General features: G+C 39.0%; 1 pseudogene; it reads right to left on the reverse strand.

Annotated features, from left to right (window-relative positions):
* Positions 1–11,995: 11,995 nt before the first annotated feature.
* Positions 11,996–12,391, reverse strand: LOC123944517 (annotated as a pseudogene).
* Positions 12,392–20,481: the final 8,090 nt, after the last annotated feature.

Here is a 20,481-nt window from a genome sequence, read left to right on the forward strand (position 1 = left end):
CAGGGAGTCTGATAAAAGAGCTCTCCTGCTGACCCTCCACTTTTGTAATGTCCATAAGCGAATTTCAATCTGTCAGGATGGAGGGACCCAGGATCTAATGAGTGATTCAGCTGATCCAAAGCTTGTATTTCCTTCCTTCATCATCCATCCTCGTTTGGTGTAACTTCGTACTAGTGTGATTAACTTTATGTCAAACCAGTTTACTTTTTTTAAAAGAAAAAGAATATGTGCCTATGTAATAAAGTCTACACACTGGCTAACTTTATAGAGGTAAGGTTCTGTTTTTTATTGTTCTGATTATTGTCCGTAATACCCTTTTTTTGAGCTATGAAAACAAGCTATTAATAAACATTTTTAAACAAAAATTTTCCCTATGGAAGATTTAATGAGGTGGGGCATAAGGAAAAATGTCTATAATAAAGAAGGCCCATCACCTAGTTAATATGGTTAATGATCATAAAATGACAAGTTAACAAGTGGCAGATTAACAACTGTTTATCCTAGTTTATCACATATATAATTTAGTCAATTCAAGACATACTTATTGTGTTCCTATTTTCTGGCCAATTCTGTGAGAAAACAAAATTATATAATCCTTAAGGTTTTCTTGGCAACAAGTGCATACACCTATAAGTGAGAAATATAAAAGTGCATAATCAAATACGATATTTGTAATGTGTTCCTGGCATACTGTCAGTGCTCAAGAAACAACTGTTCAATCGATTGATGAATCCAAATGACTAATGTCAACGTAAACTCAGATGGGGGCAAAATCAATATGGACTAGATTACTTGTAAGATTTTCACAGAAAAGATGACTTGTCAGACCTGGAGGTCTCCATGGTAAGAGGAAGGGAATTTAGCACGGGGAAGAGTCAGGTGTCGAAGTGGCATGCTGGATGTGTGGGAGGTGAGCCTGACCTGAGTGAAGGCCTCGTGCACATCAGAAGGTAAGGTTGGTAGCGAAGCCAAGCTGAGGGAGGGCTTGCAGCTAGCCTGAGGTCGACTCAACCCAGTAAATGCTATGAAGCTATTTTAGAATCTTACCAATAAAGCACTATTCTAGAAAGACTCATCCGTCTACAATGTGCCGGGTATTTTTGGACAAGAGGAAAGCTTAAGGGCAAAGAAAAGAAGGGGTTTTTTGTTTGTTTTGTTTTGTTTTTGAGTAAACAAGGGAAGAGAGAAACAGAGCTTTGTTTTATTTAGTTCCAATAGACCATGGACATCTTACTGCAAAATACAATGATCCATAAGTGGCCCCCTGTCATTGAGAGAACTCTGTCCCAAATAGAACACAGAACTGTATAGTCTAGCCACTATGAAATTAATTGATATTAGTAACTGATAGCAGGTGTACAGAAGGGTTAATGGCCAAATAACGGCATAAAATTTTCTTAGCTGAAGAATAATATACTCCTTCCCCCATCTTTCATCCCTATCTGCCCAGAGTCCTCTTGCGCAGGTTTTGAGACCCATCTAGGTCGCACACTGGCACAAGGTTTCAGTCTGCTAAGGTCCCCCTGTACTTCAATATTCAGGTGGAATTACTATGCAAGTGGCTGTCTGAAGCCAAGGGTGCTCCCTAGTGTTCTTCAGGATTTGTGGGAAGAGAAGTTGGGAAAGAGAGGAAGTGAAGATGAGAATTTAAATGTCCTCAGTGTCATGTGGCAGCTCTTTTCCAAATTCCCCCCACCTCTTTCTTGATCACCTCTATTTCCTCTTTTTTTCCTCCATGCTATTCCCAAAACATAATATGAGTTAGCTTTATACTCTAGTGTAACCATGTGTCCTAAGGATTTTAGACGTATTCATATTTAATGAAGGCAGCCCCTCTCTCCATTCTGCAAGGTACTAATAATTCAAGGCTGATGGTACAATGGACATTTATTGAAGGTTAGCAATTAATAGCAAATACAGCACAAAGCAGGAAAGAACTTAAGACTCAATACCAGATATCCTGCTCTGAAAGCTCACTGCTCACAACCCACAGAAGGAATCCTTGCTCAACATCTTTCTCCCCACCTCTAGCCTGAGTAAACGGAGCCAACACCTCAAGTCCCCAAACTGTGGTCTCCCTGACTGCCAAGAGAAAACTGAAAAATTCTTAAAATCTCATGTTAACTGGGCATTAAGTTCTAAAGTCAACTCTCTTGAAAATCAAAGTGCCTAGAAAATAGTCTAAGGCATAAGTCTTCTTTAATGAAAGTTGCCCTCTGACCCTCAATTAATTTTTCAATTTCTTCATTGAGAATACTGACAGAGTCATCACTGCCCCAAATCCCGGCCACCTGAACAATGTGTTTCAGTTCATGGCCAATGTGGGAAGCCATTAAAATGAGTCACAATTATTTTCTGAGTTTTACCAGTATAAATTGATGTTTCAGGCTTGATGGCATCTTTTCTCTGCCTCACGGACCCACTGAGTGGAATGGCAGACCAAATAACTTGAATAGAAGTATAATGAGTCTCCTTTATAGTTCATGTTCTTTTTTTTCTTTTTTTTTTAAAGATTTTATTTATTTGACAGAAATCACAAGAGAGGCAGGCAGAGAGAGAGAGGAAGGGAAGCAGGCTCTCCGCTGAGCAGAGAGCCCGATGCGGGACTCGATCCCAGGACCCTGAGATCATGACCTGAGCCGAAGGCAGCGGCTTAACCCACTGAGCCACCCAGGCGCCCCTATAGTTCATGTTCTTATGCAAAGCAATTTTTGGTTCTACTCCATTGCATCATGTCATGGACCCACTGAAGTATCTTTCCAAACTAAAGAGAACGCTATCCTAGATCTCCAAAAAGAACTTAGATAAATTCACTTTTTTAAAAATTTAGAAGTCTAAAAAAATTACAGATAGTGTTTTTAGAAGAACTCAGAGCTGAATTACATGTATTTTCCTTCCCCACACAGTCTAGGTCAACAGAGGGGACAAGGTAAATCTCTTCTGTACCTGTAGAAAGCAAACCCCAGGGGTTCCTTTTTTTTTTTTTTTTTTAAGATTTTATTTATTTATTTGACAGAGAGAGATCACAAGTAGGCAGAGAGGCAGGCAGAGAGAGAGAGAGAGAGAGAGAGAGGAGGAAGCAGGCTCTCTGTTGAGCAGAGAGCCCGATGCGGAACTCGATCCCAGGACCCTGAGATCATGACCTGAGCTGAAGGCAGAGGTTTAACCCACTGAGCCACCTAGGTGCCCTCTCTTTTTTTTTTTTTTTTTTTTTAAATTTTGTTTCACCTCCCTTACCTCTTCTTCTTCTCGTCCTCTCTCATCTCCTCACTAAACACTGTAAAGTCCCAAGACCCTGGACTAGTGTGGTGGGCACTGGCGGGAAAAGGAACATATCCCAGAGACTGAAATGGTCTCCAGTTATTTCTTACCACATTGAACTCTTTTTGAACAAAGCGCACATCTCGTCTGCCACCTTTTAACAGTTGTGTGCTGCCTTTTAATGTTTTTTTATTTATTAGGTTTATCCTCTTTGTTAAAAAGCAATCACGACTAAAGGAATTAGTCTTCTGGGCATGCAGCAAAAATGCACTGAAAGCAACAGGAATCAGCCGATCTAAATCAGCATCCTCTTATCTATGCTACTCTGCCACCTACAGGAAGGTTGTGAGTGGGTCACCTCACTTTCAGGTGACAGCAATGACTAACGTATCTGCAAAGTACTCTTCTTTGGAATAACTGCTAATCAATATAGTAGTCATTCAAGAATGTTTTGAAACACCCATTCTGTGTTCTGTTAAGTTCGAAGGATGAGAGGTAAATGAGACATGGTCCTCCGCCGCTCCTCCCTGTAATGACTCCTTCAGAAGATGGTTCGGATAGCAAAAGCATCATCAAGACCAAGGGCAACACATTTGACAACTTCATTTGAGTTACAAAAGGGCATCCCCTTTCTGGGCTTGTAAGGCCCCACATCGAACATAGAGAATACTGCAAGTAGATCAAGCACCGGATTTCACCTCTGCCTTCTCAGAAGAGTCCTTCTATGCAATGTAAAAACTCCACAACAGTATGTGGCCTCCTCAGTTCTGTAGCTGGTACCTAAATGAGCTTATGGAGATCTATTTTTTTAAAAATAGACATGAAAGGGGAGCCTGGGTAGCTCAGTTGGTCAAGTGTCCAACTCTTGATCTCAGCTCAGGTCTTGATCTTGTGGTCGTGAGTTCAAGCCCCTTGTAGGGCTCCCTGCTGGGTGTGGAGCTTACTTAAAAAAAAAAAAAAAAAGTTGGGGCGCTTGGGTGGCTCAGTGGGTTAAAGCCTCTGCCTTTGGCTCAGGTCATGATCCCAGGGTCCTGGGATCGAGCCCCACATGGGGCTCTCTGCTCAGCAGGGAGCCTGCTTCCTCCTCTCTCTGCCTGCCTCTCTGCTTACTTGTGATATCTCTCTTTGTCAAATAAATAAATAAACTCTTTTAAAAAAAAGTAAAAATAGACATGAAAATATCTGGAGCCTAGAACTTACAAAAACATAAATCCGTACATAAGGAAATATAGATGTAGTAACAATGTTTTAATATTTCATTTTAATCCCTGTATTGGTGGATGTAGATGAGGAGAGGAGCCTACAAGAAACAACAAAGATGATGTATAAAGGGTTTGAAGGGAAAAAAGAGGAGCCACAAATGGAAAACCAAAACCAATGAAGAGGGGATGGTTGAAGGACCTACCCTAGAATGAGCACACCCTTCATCTTGAAACTTCAGGAAAAGGTGATAACGTAGGGGCACCTGGGTGGCTCAGTGGGTTGGGGCCTCTGCCTTCGGCTCGGGTCATGATCCCAGGGTCCTGGGATCGAGCCCCGCATCTGGGCTCTCTACTCACTGGGGAGTCTGCTTCCCCTTCTCTCTCTGCCTACTTGTGATCTCTCTCTCTCTCTCTCTCTGTCAAATAAATAAATAAAATCTTAAAAAAAAAAAAAAGGTGATACGCATGTTTTACACAAGCACATGCAGAAATGTTCCTAAGAATGGCTCTGGAAGGCAGCCCCACATTCTTTCATGCTAGGCAGCAAGGTATTTGCAAGCAGTATTTCATATGCTCTTAGAAAGCTGCGTTTGTCATGTGACTACAGACTATTCTTGTTCACTATCTGGTGTTATCATCATCTTCATCAACAAAACAAAAAATGTTTGGGGCATTCTTAAGATAATCAGAAATAATTGGTTTTCACTAAGTACACTAAAAAGTTTAAATATTATCATTCTGGCCCTCAGGAAGAATTATATATAGCAAGGTAATGTATAATGCAAGGTATATACAAAGAGTACTGAAAAAGTGGGGCTAAAATGATGGGTTTTAGAAATTTGCAGATGAATTCAAATGAATTATTTCAATCAGGGAAAAGATTTTGTGAAGGGATGGGTTTTGGGCCAGCTCTTGAAGGAAAGGGTGCCACTTCCAAAGGCAAAGTAGGGCATGGTGAGGAGGGCAAGTGCATAACAAGTAGGGGGAACAACTTCAGGTAAGTAAGTAGGCAGAATTAAGCATAAATGGTGGGTCAGTATATCTATTTGACGAGAATAATAGAAATAAAAGTGGCTAACTATGACAGACTATATTTTCCTCAAATAAATGCAATAAATAGCAATATTTCCAGTCCCAGATGCTCTTCCAGAACCTACCAGCCCCCATCAAACTGTGGAGCCTATTTCCCTACCCCTTGAATCTGGGTTTTCAATGGTGGTCTTATGAATGCTCCAGCCAGTAGAGCACAGTGCATGTGATGCTATGTGAGTTTCGGGGTGAGATCATAACAAGATGCAGTTTCTGTCTCCCTTTCTCTTAGTTCACTCACCTTTCCACCCTGGCTACCACGTTTTGAGGGAGCCCAGGCCACGTCCAGTGACCATATGTAGGTGTCCCACTCAACAGTCTCAGCGAAGGTCTCAACTGACTGCTAGAATCAACCAAGACACATAAGTGCGTGGAGATTCTGTTGATTTCCAGCCCACAGACTTCAAGCCTTCCAGCTGAGGCACCCAATGTTACAGAGAAGAGACAAGCCATTCCTGCTGTACTCTGTCCAAATTCCTGATCCTCATAATCTATGAGCATAATAAATAATTGTTTCCGACCAATAATTCTGGGGTAACTTGTTAAGCGCCGTAGTAACTAGAACAATAACATTAATTGAGTAATTACCAAATGTCATGTACCATGTTTGATGCCTTGTATTTTGTATCAGTTAGCCATTTCTGTATAACAAACCATTCCAATCCTCAGTGGCTTAAAACAATAGTTCTTGCTTATTAAAGCTCACATATCTGTGGTCTACTGAGGCTAACCTAAGCTGGGCTCACTTTGGTGCTTAATGGTTGCCTGGGAGCTCTGCCTTAGCCTGGGCTTAGCTGGGGTATCTTAGTTAGGGCAGATCCATTGTATGTGTCTCTTATTCTCCTCTTGGAACTGACAGGTTTGCCTGGGTTATGTCGTTTTCATGGAGAAGCAAGAGCACAAGAACAAGAGTGAAAATACTTGGGCTTCTTAGGGCCTACAGTTAGAAATGGCACACCATCGCTTCTACCAAATTCTGTTGGCCAAATGGACTCACATGACCAGACCGAGATTAACAGGGAGAGAAATCAGATCCATCTGTTTAGTATTACTGCAAAGTCACAGGCAGAGGGTGTACACATAGGGAGGGGTGAGGAATTAGAGCTGTTAATTCAATCTATTGCATAATTATCAAATAAGTACCATTATCATCCCCATCCCATCCATGTCATTGAGAAATTGAAGCCCAGAGACCTTAAATACTGTGAAGTAACAGAGTTCCTGGAGCTTCCAGTGACTCGGCTGCTCCTGTGGCTGGCTCATCACTGCAACTGTCCAAGAGACCAAAGTCTCAGAAGATGTCTTTGCTCTTTAGGTGCTAGATCTCAGCTGGTTGCAAGAGTGCTGGGTCTTCTGTGCTTCCCACCTTAAACCAATTCCTGACCTTCCTCTAGTTGGACCTTAGGATCACTATGCCAATATATGTTTCCATTAGCCTCAGGAACCACTAGAAATTCCAACTGTTTTCACCCATCACCCCAATTCATCCAAGAATACAACCCTTCTTACACTCCTCCCTAGCTCCCTCAACATTTCCTGTGCCTCTAAGACTCAAGACCTGTCATCAGTACTCTTTATCTATAATATCTTCTCTGAACAGTCCCTTCACTACCATCCACCTTCATTTCCAACCTGACTGAGACACTGTTGTCCCCTTCCAGCCACATGCTCTCACTGCCCTGCAGTCCTTGCAACAGGATGTGGTTTTTCTCTCTTATACCAGATACCTGTGGGCTTGAAGATGGGAGAGAAGTGAGATATCCTCTTTGCTTCATAAATCATTCTCCTTCCTCTTCAAAACTTGAATCGTGTTCATGCTATCAGACACTACAACCCCAAATATTGCTATCTCCTTGACCTTCATACAAAGCTTAATTTAGCTTATTTTGGAAGACTAACTGGACCTGAGTTATTTCTTGAATGTGTCTGGAAATCATAAGCAAAACTTGAACAGGTTCCCAAGGTTAATATGAGGTCATTACTGACCAATTCCCTGTTATTTAAGAAAATTCTATTATAACCAATCACTGGGAAGTATAAATAAACACTGCCTTCCCACTATATAAACTACCCCTTGTAGAAGGGACCTTGTCCTCTAACCATATACCCTGAGGCTCATTCCATGTTTTGATTTGAGTGCTCCCAGTTTGCAAACTGTATTTTGGTGTGTGCACAATAAACTTTTATGAATTACTACTTGGTTTTTCGCTGGTTTTCTGTCATATATGTACTTTTGACAATAGTGACTTGCTGAGGCCCAAGGAACATGACTTACTCTTTAGGAAGATGTTCCAGAAGTTGCCCACATCACCTCTTATATGCATTGGATCAAATGTAAGGACAGGATGACATTTAGCCACAAAGGAAGCTCAAAATGTAATCTCTTGCTGGGCAAGACCAGCTAACACTCAGGGAATTCTACCACTAAGAGAAAGGGAAAAACGGATATTTGGGAACAGTAAGTAATCTTTGTCACATTAATTAAGCCTCTTATCTACGTACTCTATGCCTTCCCACAAGCAGCTGACTGACACCAGAGAAAAGCACCATAGCCATGATGATTCTTATCCTAAATCTCAAGAAAACAATTGATTCTCCATAACAATCCTATATACTTTTAAAGATACCCTTGATGTTGTGCCTGCAAAAAAAGACTAATTCATGTTTTCTCCTCTTTTCTCAAAACTTCAACAATTCCTTCCCACTTTTTACACTGCATTCTCAGCTGATAACTCGCCCTTGTATTTTATCGAACATTTTTAAACAGTCATAGGAAATTCCTTTCCTTCCTACCACCAAATCTATCAACTTACCTACACACTTCCACCACCAATTCTAACTTTCTTTGTTCTCATCCTCTCTCTCCTTTTACAGTATATGGAAGCTTCCTGTTCCCAGCAAAGATGAACGCCTCCCTTATTGCTCTGAAGCCTATCCTCACTGGCCTTTCTCAAAGAGTGATGACTGCAATAATATGCGATTTCTCTTGTATCATTATGAATTTTCCCCCATTGATTATTCCCAGAAATAGTCTCTAATAAATCCCGTCTTCAAAAAATCATTCGAGGAAAGGATTCTGGGAAGCTGGTGGAGTAGGAAGCACCAGGAATCTTGTCTCCCCACCTAGACAATCCATTGCATTGACAGAATCTGATATAACCATGTAGGAACTCTGGAGTCTATTGAAAGCTTGCAATTTCCAGGCAAAGGCTTGGACAGTAAAGTGCAGTGAGGTTGTCAATGTCAGCTCTTAGCAGCTACCCACCCCCCATCTCCCAGCCCTGGCTCTTGCAGGAGCAACAGCAGACACAAAGGACCATGTCCTCACAACATGAGAAGTCTGTCTTCCGACTGCTGATTGCTACTTCTGACCATGGAGATACAGAGAAGCTGTATTTGCTCTCACCATTTTCTCACTTCACCTTTTCTTCTCGATTCACTCCAATTTGTCTTCCATCTCCATTACTCCATTACTACACTCTAATGGCTTCTGCCAATGTCTTCTGACTTGACAGATTAAGATCTTTCCTATCTTCTCTTCTGTGCTTTTCAGCAGCATTTGGCAGCTTTACTCTCTTCTTGCAACATTCTCTAACCTTGGTATCCACAACCACCTCCCACCCTCACTCTCATTCTCCTGGTTTGTATGCTACATCTTTGCCAACTCCTTCCCAGTTTTGGTTTGTTTTTTTTGTTTGTTTATGTTTTTGTTTTTTGGCTCTTTCTCCTTGGTCCAGCCTCTAAATGTCAAAATGCCTCTATTCTCTCTCCTTACACTCTTCACACCATCTCACACATCCCCATGGCTGTAAGTACCTATATATGCTAAATGATTCCCCGGTATTTATTTCCAGGTCAAATTGCTGAACTCTAAACTTGTATTCAACAGTTTATTTGATGTCTCCACTCGAATGCTCAACAGACAGCTAAACCTAACCAGAACAATTTTTATCACCAAACATGTTTTTCCCTCAATTTTCCCCAACCTGAATGGCCGTGACATCTTCCCAGTTACCTAACAAAAACCTGTGCATCATTTCTGATTGCTCATTTTTCTAAAACCCCATGTTCTACCCACAGCAGGCTTTACTGGATCCCTTTGCAAAACACACAATGAATCTATCTCTACTCTTCTCACCTGGATTTCTACAAACGCCTAACATATAATATTCTACTTACTTATCTTGTCTGTTGTCTGTTTCGCCAGCCACATGAGATTTATGAGTGAAGGGAATTTGGCTTGTTTTATCTCACGCTATACACTCATGGCTTAGAATAGGGCCTGTTGCTCAATAAGTATTCATTGAATAATTGGAAGAAAAGTCTAGTGGGAATCAGACATGCAAAAATTGAATTATAATACATTTTCTTTTTTTTTTAAGAATTTATTTATTTATTTGACAGGCAGAGATCACAAGGAGGCAGAGAGGCAGAGAGAGAGGGGAGGAGAAGCAGGCTTCCCGCTGAGCAGAGAGCCCGACATCCCAGTACCCTGGGATCATGACCTGAGCCGAAGGCAGAGGCTTTAACCCACTGAGCCACCCAGGTGCTCCAATACATTTTCTTTTTAAAAAAATTTTTTAATTAAAAATTAAAAAAAAAGATTGCATTTATTTATTTGACAGAGAGACACAGTGAGAGAGGGAACAGGAGCACAGGGAGTGGGAGAGGGAGAAACAGACTCCCTGCTGTGCAAGGAACCCGATGTGATGCGATGCAATGCATGGCCCCATCGCAGGATCCTGGGATCATGACCTGAGCCAAAGGCAGACGCTTAATGACTAAGCCACCCAGGTCCCCCTATAATACCTTCTTTTAAGTGGGAGTATGTACAAAATTAAGAAAGGAGAATATTTTCAGATCTTGGGAATTACAGACAGCTTTAGTCTTTCTTTATGGATGAAAGGAAAATAAGCCAAGAACAAAGAACATTGTGAAAATATGTCTTAATATTCCCTTTAAAATGCCCGTTGAAGCACAATACCCAAAAAATTACATAAAATATTACCACTTTGCAAATAATTTACAAAAATAAGTATAGAGAAACAAGGATGGGGCAAATAATGGAAGGAATTAAAGCTTCCAGGAGCTGGATTTCTCTAGAAAGGAAAAAACGTAAGTGGAGAAAGACATTGTTAAGTGTGTAATGTGAAGAAAGATACAGGAACAAATTTTTAAAAATTCCTTTTTCCCGAGTAATGAGAATGGAGATGGTCTCAACTTTACAGGACAGCTATGTGGGACCTGTATAAAGTCAGAGAGAGAGTAGGGACAACCTATTATAGGTAGCTTGTGACTATCAATTAGTATTTAAAATGTAAAAATCCTGAGACCCATCACCTCCATTTCTACTTACCTATTCTACAAATATAATAGCAAAAGGGTATAAAGGAATATTCACAAGGACATTGTTGCAGCAATGTTTAAAATAGCACAAAAGGAAACAGCCCTGGGGCGCCTGGGTGGCTCAGTGGATTAAGCCGCTGCCTTCCGCTCAGGTCATGATCTCAGGGTCCTGGGATCGAGCCCCACATCGGGCTCTCTGCTCTGCAGGGAGCCTGCTTCCTCCTCTCTCTCTGCCTGCCTCTCTGCCTACTTGTAATCTCTCTCTCTGTTAAATAAATAAAAAAATCTTTAAAAAAAAAAAAAAAAAGGAAACAGCCCTAATATTCCTTTGGGTACCCACAGAGGGGGCCATTACAGTCACCTGAGAACATGAAATTTACTGGTCTAGAAAGAGGTCTGTGATATTCTGGGTCTATGAAAACGCAAACTGAGCGCCTGGGTAGTACAGTTGGTTATGCATCCAACTCTTGGTTTTGCGTCAGGTCATAATCTCAAGGTTGTGATATCGAGCCCCATGCCGGGCTCCATGCTCAGCATAGAATTTGCTTGAGATCCTTTCTCCCTCTCTCCCTCAAATAAATAAATAAATCCTTTTTTCTAAAAAGAAAAAAAGAAGAGAAAAAAGCAAGTTGTATATAAAATTTAAGGCATGAATCCTTTTTTTGGTAAAAAACAAAGTGTACTTATATTTATCTATCTAGCGATCTATCATCTATCTATAGCCAGAGATGCTTTGTGGGCATAAGAAAAAACATATGCGTGATCAAAAGGTATGACTGGAAAGACAGAAATACACGGGCTTCATATTTTCTTTTATATAATTTTTATTTGATGGCTTTGGGTAATTTAACTTTTCTTGTTTTATTATTGTTTTTCCTCTCCAATAAAATATTTTTTGAATGTCATGATTGGTTCAGGAAAAAAAATCAGTGGCTAAATACGGAAACTAAGAACATAGAGATTTTGAAAATGGTCTGTATCTGATAATCACTATCCAATCACATTCTTAAAAAGTCAGACAGAAATTCTGATTTGATTATTTATTTATTTATTTATTTGTTACAAGAGAACAAATCTACACCTTTATTTACTTTTCATTAAATTAAATTAAATTAAATCCTTGAAGGGTACAGCATCACACGGATTCTGTGGCCAATGGCTTTAGCAGGAAGTTTGCTTCGGAATTTGGCACGAACCATGCCGCTGTTTCCATGAGCACAAGTTACTTTTCCCCAGATTACTCTGGTTTTGTTTGGTTTGCCACCAGGAGTCACTGAGTTGTTCTTTGCTTTGTACACATAAGCACATCTCTTGCCTAGATAGAATTCCGTTTCATCTCGAGCATATACACCTTCGATTTTAAGAAGAGCTGTGTGCTCCCTCTGGTTGCGGAGACCCTGCTTATAGCCAGCAAAAAATGGCCTTGGACCACAGCCTTCCAGACATTATTCGGCGTTTTAGAGGAGTCCTGTTCTCAGCAGGCCTCACTTACTTGTGCCCAAAGTTCAGCAACAAGAATTCCACTCCCTGATTTTATTTTTTTAAGCCAATATTGGAAGGAAGAAAACACATTAAGAGCACTGAAAAGAGGCTATGTTTGGTATTCTGTAACTAGTCTATTTAAAAGGAAAAAGAAAATCAAAGGAACAGTAATGGAGACAATGAGAGGCAAGAGGGAGGGAAGGAGAAAGGAAGGTAAGTTCAGGGAAAAGGGGAGACAGGAAGAAGAGATATGGAATTGACTGTATTGTTCACTAAAATTAGAGAAAATTAATAAGTGATTATGTAATGAATTCTATCCTTGGAAAATAAAATGATAGTTAGTGATAAATATCCCTAAGGGTGCTGCAAAATATATGAAGAAGAAATGAAACACCACTCTATAGACTGTGGGTTCCTAGTTCTGTGTTCTATCTGGGCTCAGGTGTATTTTGTCCTCCTGTGCCCAAATGACAGTATTGATTGTCTTTATCAAATGCTATAATATATCTGAAGGCTGGAAAATCTATCATTTCATTTAACATTTATTGAGGAATGGTAATGCATTCTACACGTGGCAAATGAGCAATTATATCTCTTGACTAGAGATTTATATAAGGCCTCTAGTTTTAAACAGTCTGAGTCATTTCAGGAAATAGATGATTTTCAACAGATTTAGAAACAGAAATCAGTTATTCAAATGATTTAACCTCAAAGAAACTGGTGAAAAATTTACTAATTCTGAGTATAGTATGTGTTTCATCTCATACTTGGAATTGCTTCTTTGATTCTAATTTTACAGATGGAAAAAATAAAAAAACTCTTACACATCCAAAAGAGAGGACGGGCTTTGCTTAATTGGTAAACTCAGTTCAGAAGTACATTCTAATTCACATTTGCTCCACTGCTCAACATGATCAAGACAAGGACAAAATGGAACCTATTTCATTTTCTGTACCAACAGCATTATTATTGTTGTTGTTGTTATGGTCTTTAATACTTACTGAGGACCTACTTTGTGGCAATCACCATGCTAAGGGGCTTTACATGGATTATCATTACACAACCCTCTAAAGTAGGTAATATTACGAAACTGCCACTTCACAGATGAGGTAACTTGCCCGTGGTCATTGCGAGAACAAGCATCTTAGTGTACATGGCTGCAAAGTTCACCACTATACCTTTCAATATATACTGCCTCTTCTGATTTATTATTGTGCAAAGACATCAGCACATGCCTAATTTAATATATTTTTTATCTACAGAATCAGAGCTATGCCACTGGCTTATTAGGTAAAATAATAAGCCATCTTATTGTTATAAATATTATTATATTTCTAACCATCACCCCTTATTTTCTTGTTTAATGAAAGCATGATAAATGATAAAGCTAGACATAAATTTTTGATTATAAAGAATCTTGCTAGAAAATGACTGTTCTTGACAAATTCAGTAATTGAGTAGATGCTACTTAAAATGGGAAATGGATGATTTTCAATTGATGTAAAAACAGAGAAATTAGTTATTTAAATGATTTAATACATGCTTCTTGATGACACTTTTATGAAAACGATTTTTTTAATCAGGGCAAAGTCTCAGTTTCAGGTCTCATAAGCTTTTGCATAAACTACAGTTTCTCTACTCCCAAATCAAATTTAATGCATTATATAATTAACATACATTTGACAAACTTAAGGAGCAAGGTGAGTTGACTCAAAACCTTTGCATTCTCCTGGACTGATAGCTTCTTATTTCTAAGACAGGTGGAAAGAGCCTTGAACTTGTACCTCTAAAATGTCACAAGTAAACAGCAATATGACCTTGGACAAGTCACTGCTGAAGGTGAGTCTCAGTTTCCCATCCACAGCAAAGGGATTATATTACTTATCTCATTGGACTGCTAGAAGCTTTAAAGGAGGTACCCTGTGATTAAAGCTTTTAAAGTAAATCCATTATTATTATTATTGCTTCTCATCTTGGCAGGAACACAAAATGGCAAATTCCTCGTTTTTTTTTTAATCTCCATTTTTCCTGTGTAATCATCTATTATGTTTTGCCTGCTGGCTATCTCACTGCCTTGAAGAAACATCGTACAACATTAATCCAGAGCCTTGTTCACAACAAGGTATTTGAAATGCATCCCTCGATTTTCTCGCAGGAAACTATTAAATGGAAGACCAGTACTCCCATTCTGGGCCTGGAATCTATGAGAGTCTTTCTGCCCCCTCCCTTTTTACAAGCTGTACGACCTCTACTATCAGAGGAAGGTAGATTCTGGAGAATTGAAAATGGTCCATCTAGTTCCAGTTTACATAATAATTCTCTAAGACAGGGTTTGTAGATAAATTACAGATTTGCCTATGTTGTGTTTTATTCGAAAATTATCTATGTAGAATTATGTGTCATATCAGAGGCCTCTATCAAGTTGAAGACGTATGAATAAGAAGATAAAGTTGGCATGTAAATCAAAGATAATTTGGGGGCACCTGGGTGACTAAATTGGTTAAGCATCTGCCTGCAGCTCTGGTCATCATGGTCATGATCTCAGGGTTTTAGGATTGAGGGAGGTGGGTTTCCTGCTCCGCAGCAAGTCTGCTTCTCCCTCTCCATGTGCCCCTCCTTCGTTCATGCACCCCCCCCAAATAAATAAAGCCTCTAAAAAAAAAGATTTTGTTTGCTAGAAGAATGCTTTTATAAATACATCAGTGAGCACCTTAATTTTCACCATTTTTAACTGTCCCAAATCACAGCTGTTCAACTCGTGAACCAAGATAAGGTATATACGGCTGAGGTCCAAGAATCAGAGAAAGATAATCCATGTAATTAAACAGCGTTTGACATCAATTACTTTTATAACACAATACCAGGCCTTCTTGGGGATATGAACTGTTTTGCGACTGGAAGACAAGCCATCTGGAGAAAACCATCACTGAGTGTAAAATAAAGCTTCACGGGACTTACTTTTGACACTTTACATGAATGATTTCATTTAATTCAGTAACTCTAATTTCATCAAATATCCAGTAAATTACAAATTTCCAATTGTGTCATAACTTTCATTTCTTTTATGGTTTACTCGAATTAGGATGCCAGTAAGTTCCACACATTGTGATAGATTGATATGTCTCTTAAGTTTCTTTTAATCTACAGGTATCTCTCTCTCCCTGAATTTATTTGTTGAGAAATTGGACCATTTGTCCTATAGCTTCCCAGCATCTGGGTTTTGCTGATTGCATTCCAGATATGTAGTTCGCAATGTCCTTGCCTCCTCTGTATTTTTTGAAAATTGCTAGTTGGATATATAAGCCTAGTCAGATCCAGGGTTTCTATTTTTGGGTGGTGACCTCAAAAGTAAGACTACCTTATTGGTTGTAGCATGTTCTTCATCAGGAACCACATACATCTGGTTGTTCCTCTTTTTGTGATGTTAGCAGATGCCAGTGTTTAATGCCTCCATGTCAATTCATTTGAGGCTGTGAAATGGTGATATTTTATCATTCTTTATTCACTTACTAGTCGGAATACTTCTTTACTGAGAAACTTCCTCTCATCTACTGTATTAGTTTTCCAAGGCCATTGTAATAAATAACCATGAACTTGGTGGCTTAAACACAACAAAAATTTATTCTTGCAGTTCCGGAGGCCAGAAGTCTAAAATAAAGGTATTGGCAGCGCCACATTCCTCCCGGAGGCACTAGGGGAGAATCTGTTCCTTGCCTCTTCCAACTTCTGGTGGCTGTTGGCATTACTTGCTGCACCACTCCAATTTCTACCACCGTGGTTATATTCCCTCTTCCTCCTCTTTTTGCTCACCTCCCTATATCTCTTATGAGGATACCTGTCATCAGATTTAGGACCTACCAGGGTTATCCAGGATGATCTCATCACAAACTCCTTAACATAATTATATCTGTAAAGACCCTTTCTCTGGGGCAGCTGGGTGGCTCAGTTGGTTAAGCATCTGCCTTCAGCTAGGACATGGTCTCCAGGTCCTGGGATTGAGACCAGTGTTGGGTTCCCCTGCTTAGCTGGGAAGTCTGCTTCTCTCTCTCTCTCGCTGCCCCAACTTGTTCTCTCTCTCTCTCAAAAAAAAAAAAAAAGCAAATAAATAAATAAAACCTTAAAAAAAAAAGAACTCTTTTCCAAGTAAGGTAACATTCACAGGTTCTGAGGATTAGGACATGGATGTTTTCTTTTGGGGGTCACATTCAATCCAAGACATCCACAATTTGGTACTCAGTGGTACAGTCCATGTAGGAAAGGCTAGATAAGTGCTCAATTAGTTTTCTTCATTTATCACTCTTCAAAATACAGAGTTAATTCCCCAGCATCCTCCAATAGTGACCAATTAGAAGTTTCATTTTTAATAGTATTATAAATTAATGGATTTAAATATTTGATGTACTTCAACTTGCTATCAAGTTCTATCCTATTGGAAGGCAGCTATGCTCACCACTATACCACCAACGTAGACCCAAGTTCTATCCTATTGGAACTCAAAGTGTCTCACCTTTGGCCAATAGGGCCCTCTTCATGTTGGCTCCTAAATTCTCTTTACAGGACATGAGCCGTCTTTGGTATCTTCTGTTACGGGTTGAATTGTGTCCTCCAAAAAAGAGATGTTGGAATCTGAATCCCAGTACCTCAGAAAGTGACTTTATTTGGAAATAGGGTCTTTCAAAGACAGTTAAGTTAGAATGTGGTCATAAGCCCTAATCCAACAGGACTGGCATCCTTACAAAAAGGGGAATTTGGGACACAGAGACAGACATGCCTAGAGGGAAAACAATGTAAAGACAGGGAGAATGCCATGTACAGATGGAGGCAGAGATTGGAGTGATGCAACCATAGGCCAAAGAACACCCAGGACTGCAGGCCATCAAGAGAAGCTGTGAAGATTCTTCTCAGAGGGTCAGATAGAGCATGGTCTTGCTGACACCTTGATTTCAGATTTCCAGCTTCCAGGACTGTGGGAAAATAAATTTCTATTATTTAAGTCACCCAGTTTGTGGGACTTCGTTACAATAGCCCAGGGAGACTAATACATCTTCATTGTGATCTGTATGAAAGGATATTCTAGACTCATTTTGTATTAGGTTGGGCAATCATTGGCAATTTCATCTGGTTCAAGCTGATATTTTTCTTGCTCAAATCTTGGAGTCAGCAATATCTTCAAGGAGCCTTGACTCCTTTTAGTGGAAAATATTTCAAGATTATTATCTGGGAGCTAGAGATGCTCATAGTTGCTAGATTGGTCACTGTCTTTAGGCTTTTTCAGAGCTATGTATATTTTACATGCTAAAACATTGGGTTTGGGTTTTGTTGTTTTTTTAGAAAAAAGACATTTCTTGGTCTTGACCTAGAACCAGAATGAGACATTTCTCCAAGGAGTACTGGTCTTGAAATGCCATAATTTAGGCTTTAGGTGTACACATTGCTACTGGGTTGGTTAGTTCTAGGCCTTTACAGAGGCAGGGTAAAAAATACAATAAAATGGACCACGATGCTTCTAATTCAAATTCAGGACTATGGAATTTTTACATATCCACTTGTATCTTACATCTGCATTTCCTTTCTTCAATGTTGGGAAGGGAATCCTGGTTTTCAAGAATGATTAAGATGCTATCATTAGAACATTATTCATTTTATTTATCTCACATTTCACATTTAAAAAGCCAGAATACATATACAAACATTATCACATCAATACAGAGAAGAGTGAAAAAAATTTTTATATTTCTTCTTGTTTTTAGAAAATATGTCCCTACAGATGTATAGTCAAATTACTGTATTTTAAAAATATTTTATTTATTTGAGACAGAGAGCACAAGTGGTGGGGAGGGGGTGAGGGAAAGGGAAAAGCAGGCTAGCAGGACCCTGACATGGGACTGGTGGGACCCATGGGACCTGTGGGACCCAATCCCAGGACCCTGGGATCATGATCTGAGATGAAGGCAGGATGCTTAATGGGCTGAGCCACCCAGGTGCCCCAAATTACTGTTTTAAGGTCACTTGGAAAGGTTCCTCTCTGTGTGTTATGAAATATACTATTAGGTTTATTTCCCTCATTTTATTTTAGTTTTGAGACCAATTATAATTAATTTTATCTTATAAATAAGTTATTTTCATTTTGTAATTAAGTGAATAGGTTTCCAGAGTAAAATAAAAAGAATATATTTAAATAAGCCTAGTTTCTATACCTGTTCTCATCATATTTTCTCCTTGTCCTTATAGGTAACCTTCCTTTAAAAAATTATGGTTTATCTTTCCTTTTTATTTTTAAATTTAAGCAAGTGTATGTACACACATTTTTATAGTCTTTATTTTCTTAAATGGTAGCATACAAAGAACACTTCTATTTGCTTTTCTCACTTAACACTGTATCCTGTCCATAGTGGTATATAGAGATATTCCTCATTCCTTCTTACAGCTGTATAGTATTTCACTGTGTGCAAGTACCAATCTCCTTATATGGACATATCAGGGTGTTTCCTTTCTTTCAGTGTTACAAGCAGTCCTATATTGAATAGGTCTGGGCATATACCTTTTCATATTTTTGCTACTATGTCTGTGGGATAGAGTCCTAGAATTGGCATTGCTGGATCAATAAACAAATTCAAAAGTAATTTTGCTAGGTATAATTGTACATGTGTAACCAAGCAACCTGATGAATTCCAATGATACTGGAATTCCTTATATCCAACGGGGATCCTTATATCCAAATTATATCCAATGATCATGAATTCTTTAAGCCTTTAGCTTAAGGAATCTTTTTTTTTTTTTTTTTTTTTAGATTTATTTGAGACTGAGAGAGAGCATGCATGAGTGGGGGTTGGGGGAGGGGGTAGATAGAAAAGGAGAAGCAGACTCCCCGCTGAATGTGGAGTTCAGCATGGGGCTTGATCTCACTACCCTGAGATCATGACCAGAGTCAGAGATCAAGAGTCAGAGGCTTAATTGACTGAGACACCCAGGTGCCCCTTGGCTTATGGAATCTTATCTTACAACAGCATATATTATATTTACATACAAAAATTATTCTGTATACTCACCACTTAAGTTATCAAAATTTAGCCAAACTTCTCTGGATAAATTAATCATCAACCATAGGAGTGTTCTATAAAGTGTGTTAAAAAGAACTTCCCCTTGCTTTGATGTTGTTGACGTAACTTACCGTTAATAATAAAAACATCCACCCAATACTTACCAAAGCACTTTCTAGTACCTTTGATCTTCCCAACAATCCATAGGTGGTGGTTACTATTTCGTCTTATCAAGCACAGAGAAGTTTAGTTACTGCAGAACGTCTCACAGTAAGGTAATGACATTGTCAAACATGATTGCACAGACTCTGCACTAAGTTATTTTTGCTAAGCCACTACTAACTGCCTTATATTTCCATATACAAAAAATAATTGCAAGTAAGTTGCTGTTTTAAGACATGAAGCAGCAATTTTAAACTGTAAGCGAAAAGGAAGAGAACAGTGAAAAAAAAAGAATTAAAAAAATCTCCTCCTCATATGTATAAAGTCATTGGTGTGGCCAGTAATTTCTTTTTATACACGGCATCAAACATCAGTGCATATGGAAATCAACAGGTGTTTTTCGTTTTGCTTTTGTAAAGGCCTAAAAAATATATGAATTCTGAATATACTTCTTTTTGGTCGTACTGAAATACATCAGTGCTTTTAATATATTGAATGAATACTATAACTATGCACTAAACAATAGGGACTTTCACTAGGATTGGTAAACTTGAGTTACAAGATCTTTCTTCTTCACTTCAGTGTTCTCCCAAAGTGCCCAATACTACTGAGCATATAAGGGCTGCATGCTTCCTAAATATACCAGATAATTACTTTTATTGATCTATCTATCTATCTATTATTTAAGAACATGGAAACTGAAGGTAAGTTACCTAATGAGATTTTAGTTCAAGCGAATTTCCATGAGCAGTCTTTTTAGATTTTTTTTTTTTTTCTCTCTTGGCATTGTTGCTAAAATAGTCATTTGGAGAGTAGAACATTTTAATGTTTGGACATATAAGGTTTGGTGTCATTTTGTTTATGGTATATTAAAATTTAAGCACTAAATTTTCCCATTG

This window comes from Meles meles, chromosome 6 (genome assembly GCF_922984935.1).
Source record: "Meles meles chromosome 6, mMelMel3.1 paternal haplotype, whole genome shotgun sequence".
Classification (NCBI taxonomy): Eukaryota; Metazoa; Chordata; class Mammalia; order Carnivora; family Mustelidae; genus Meles; species Meles meles.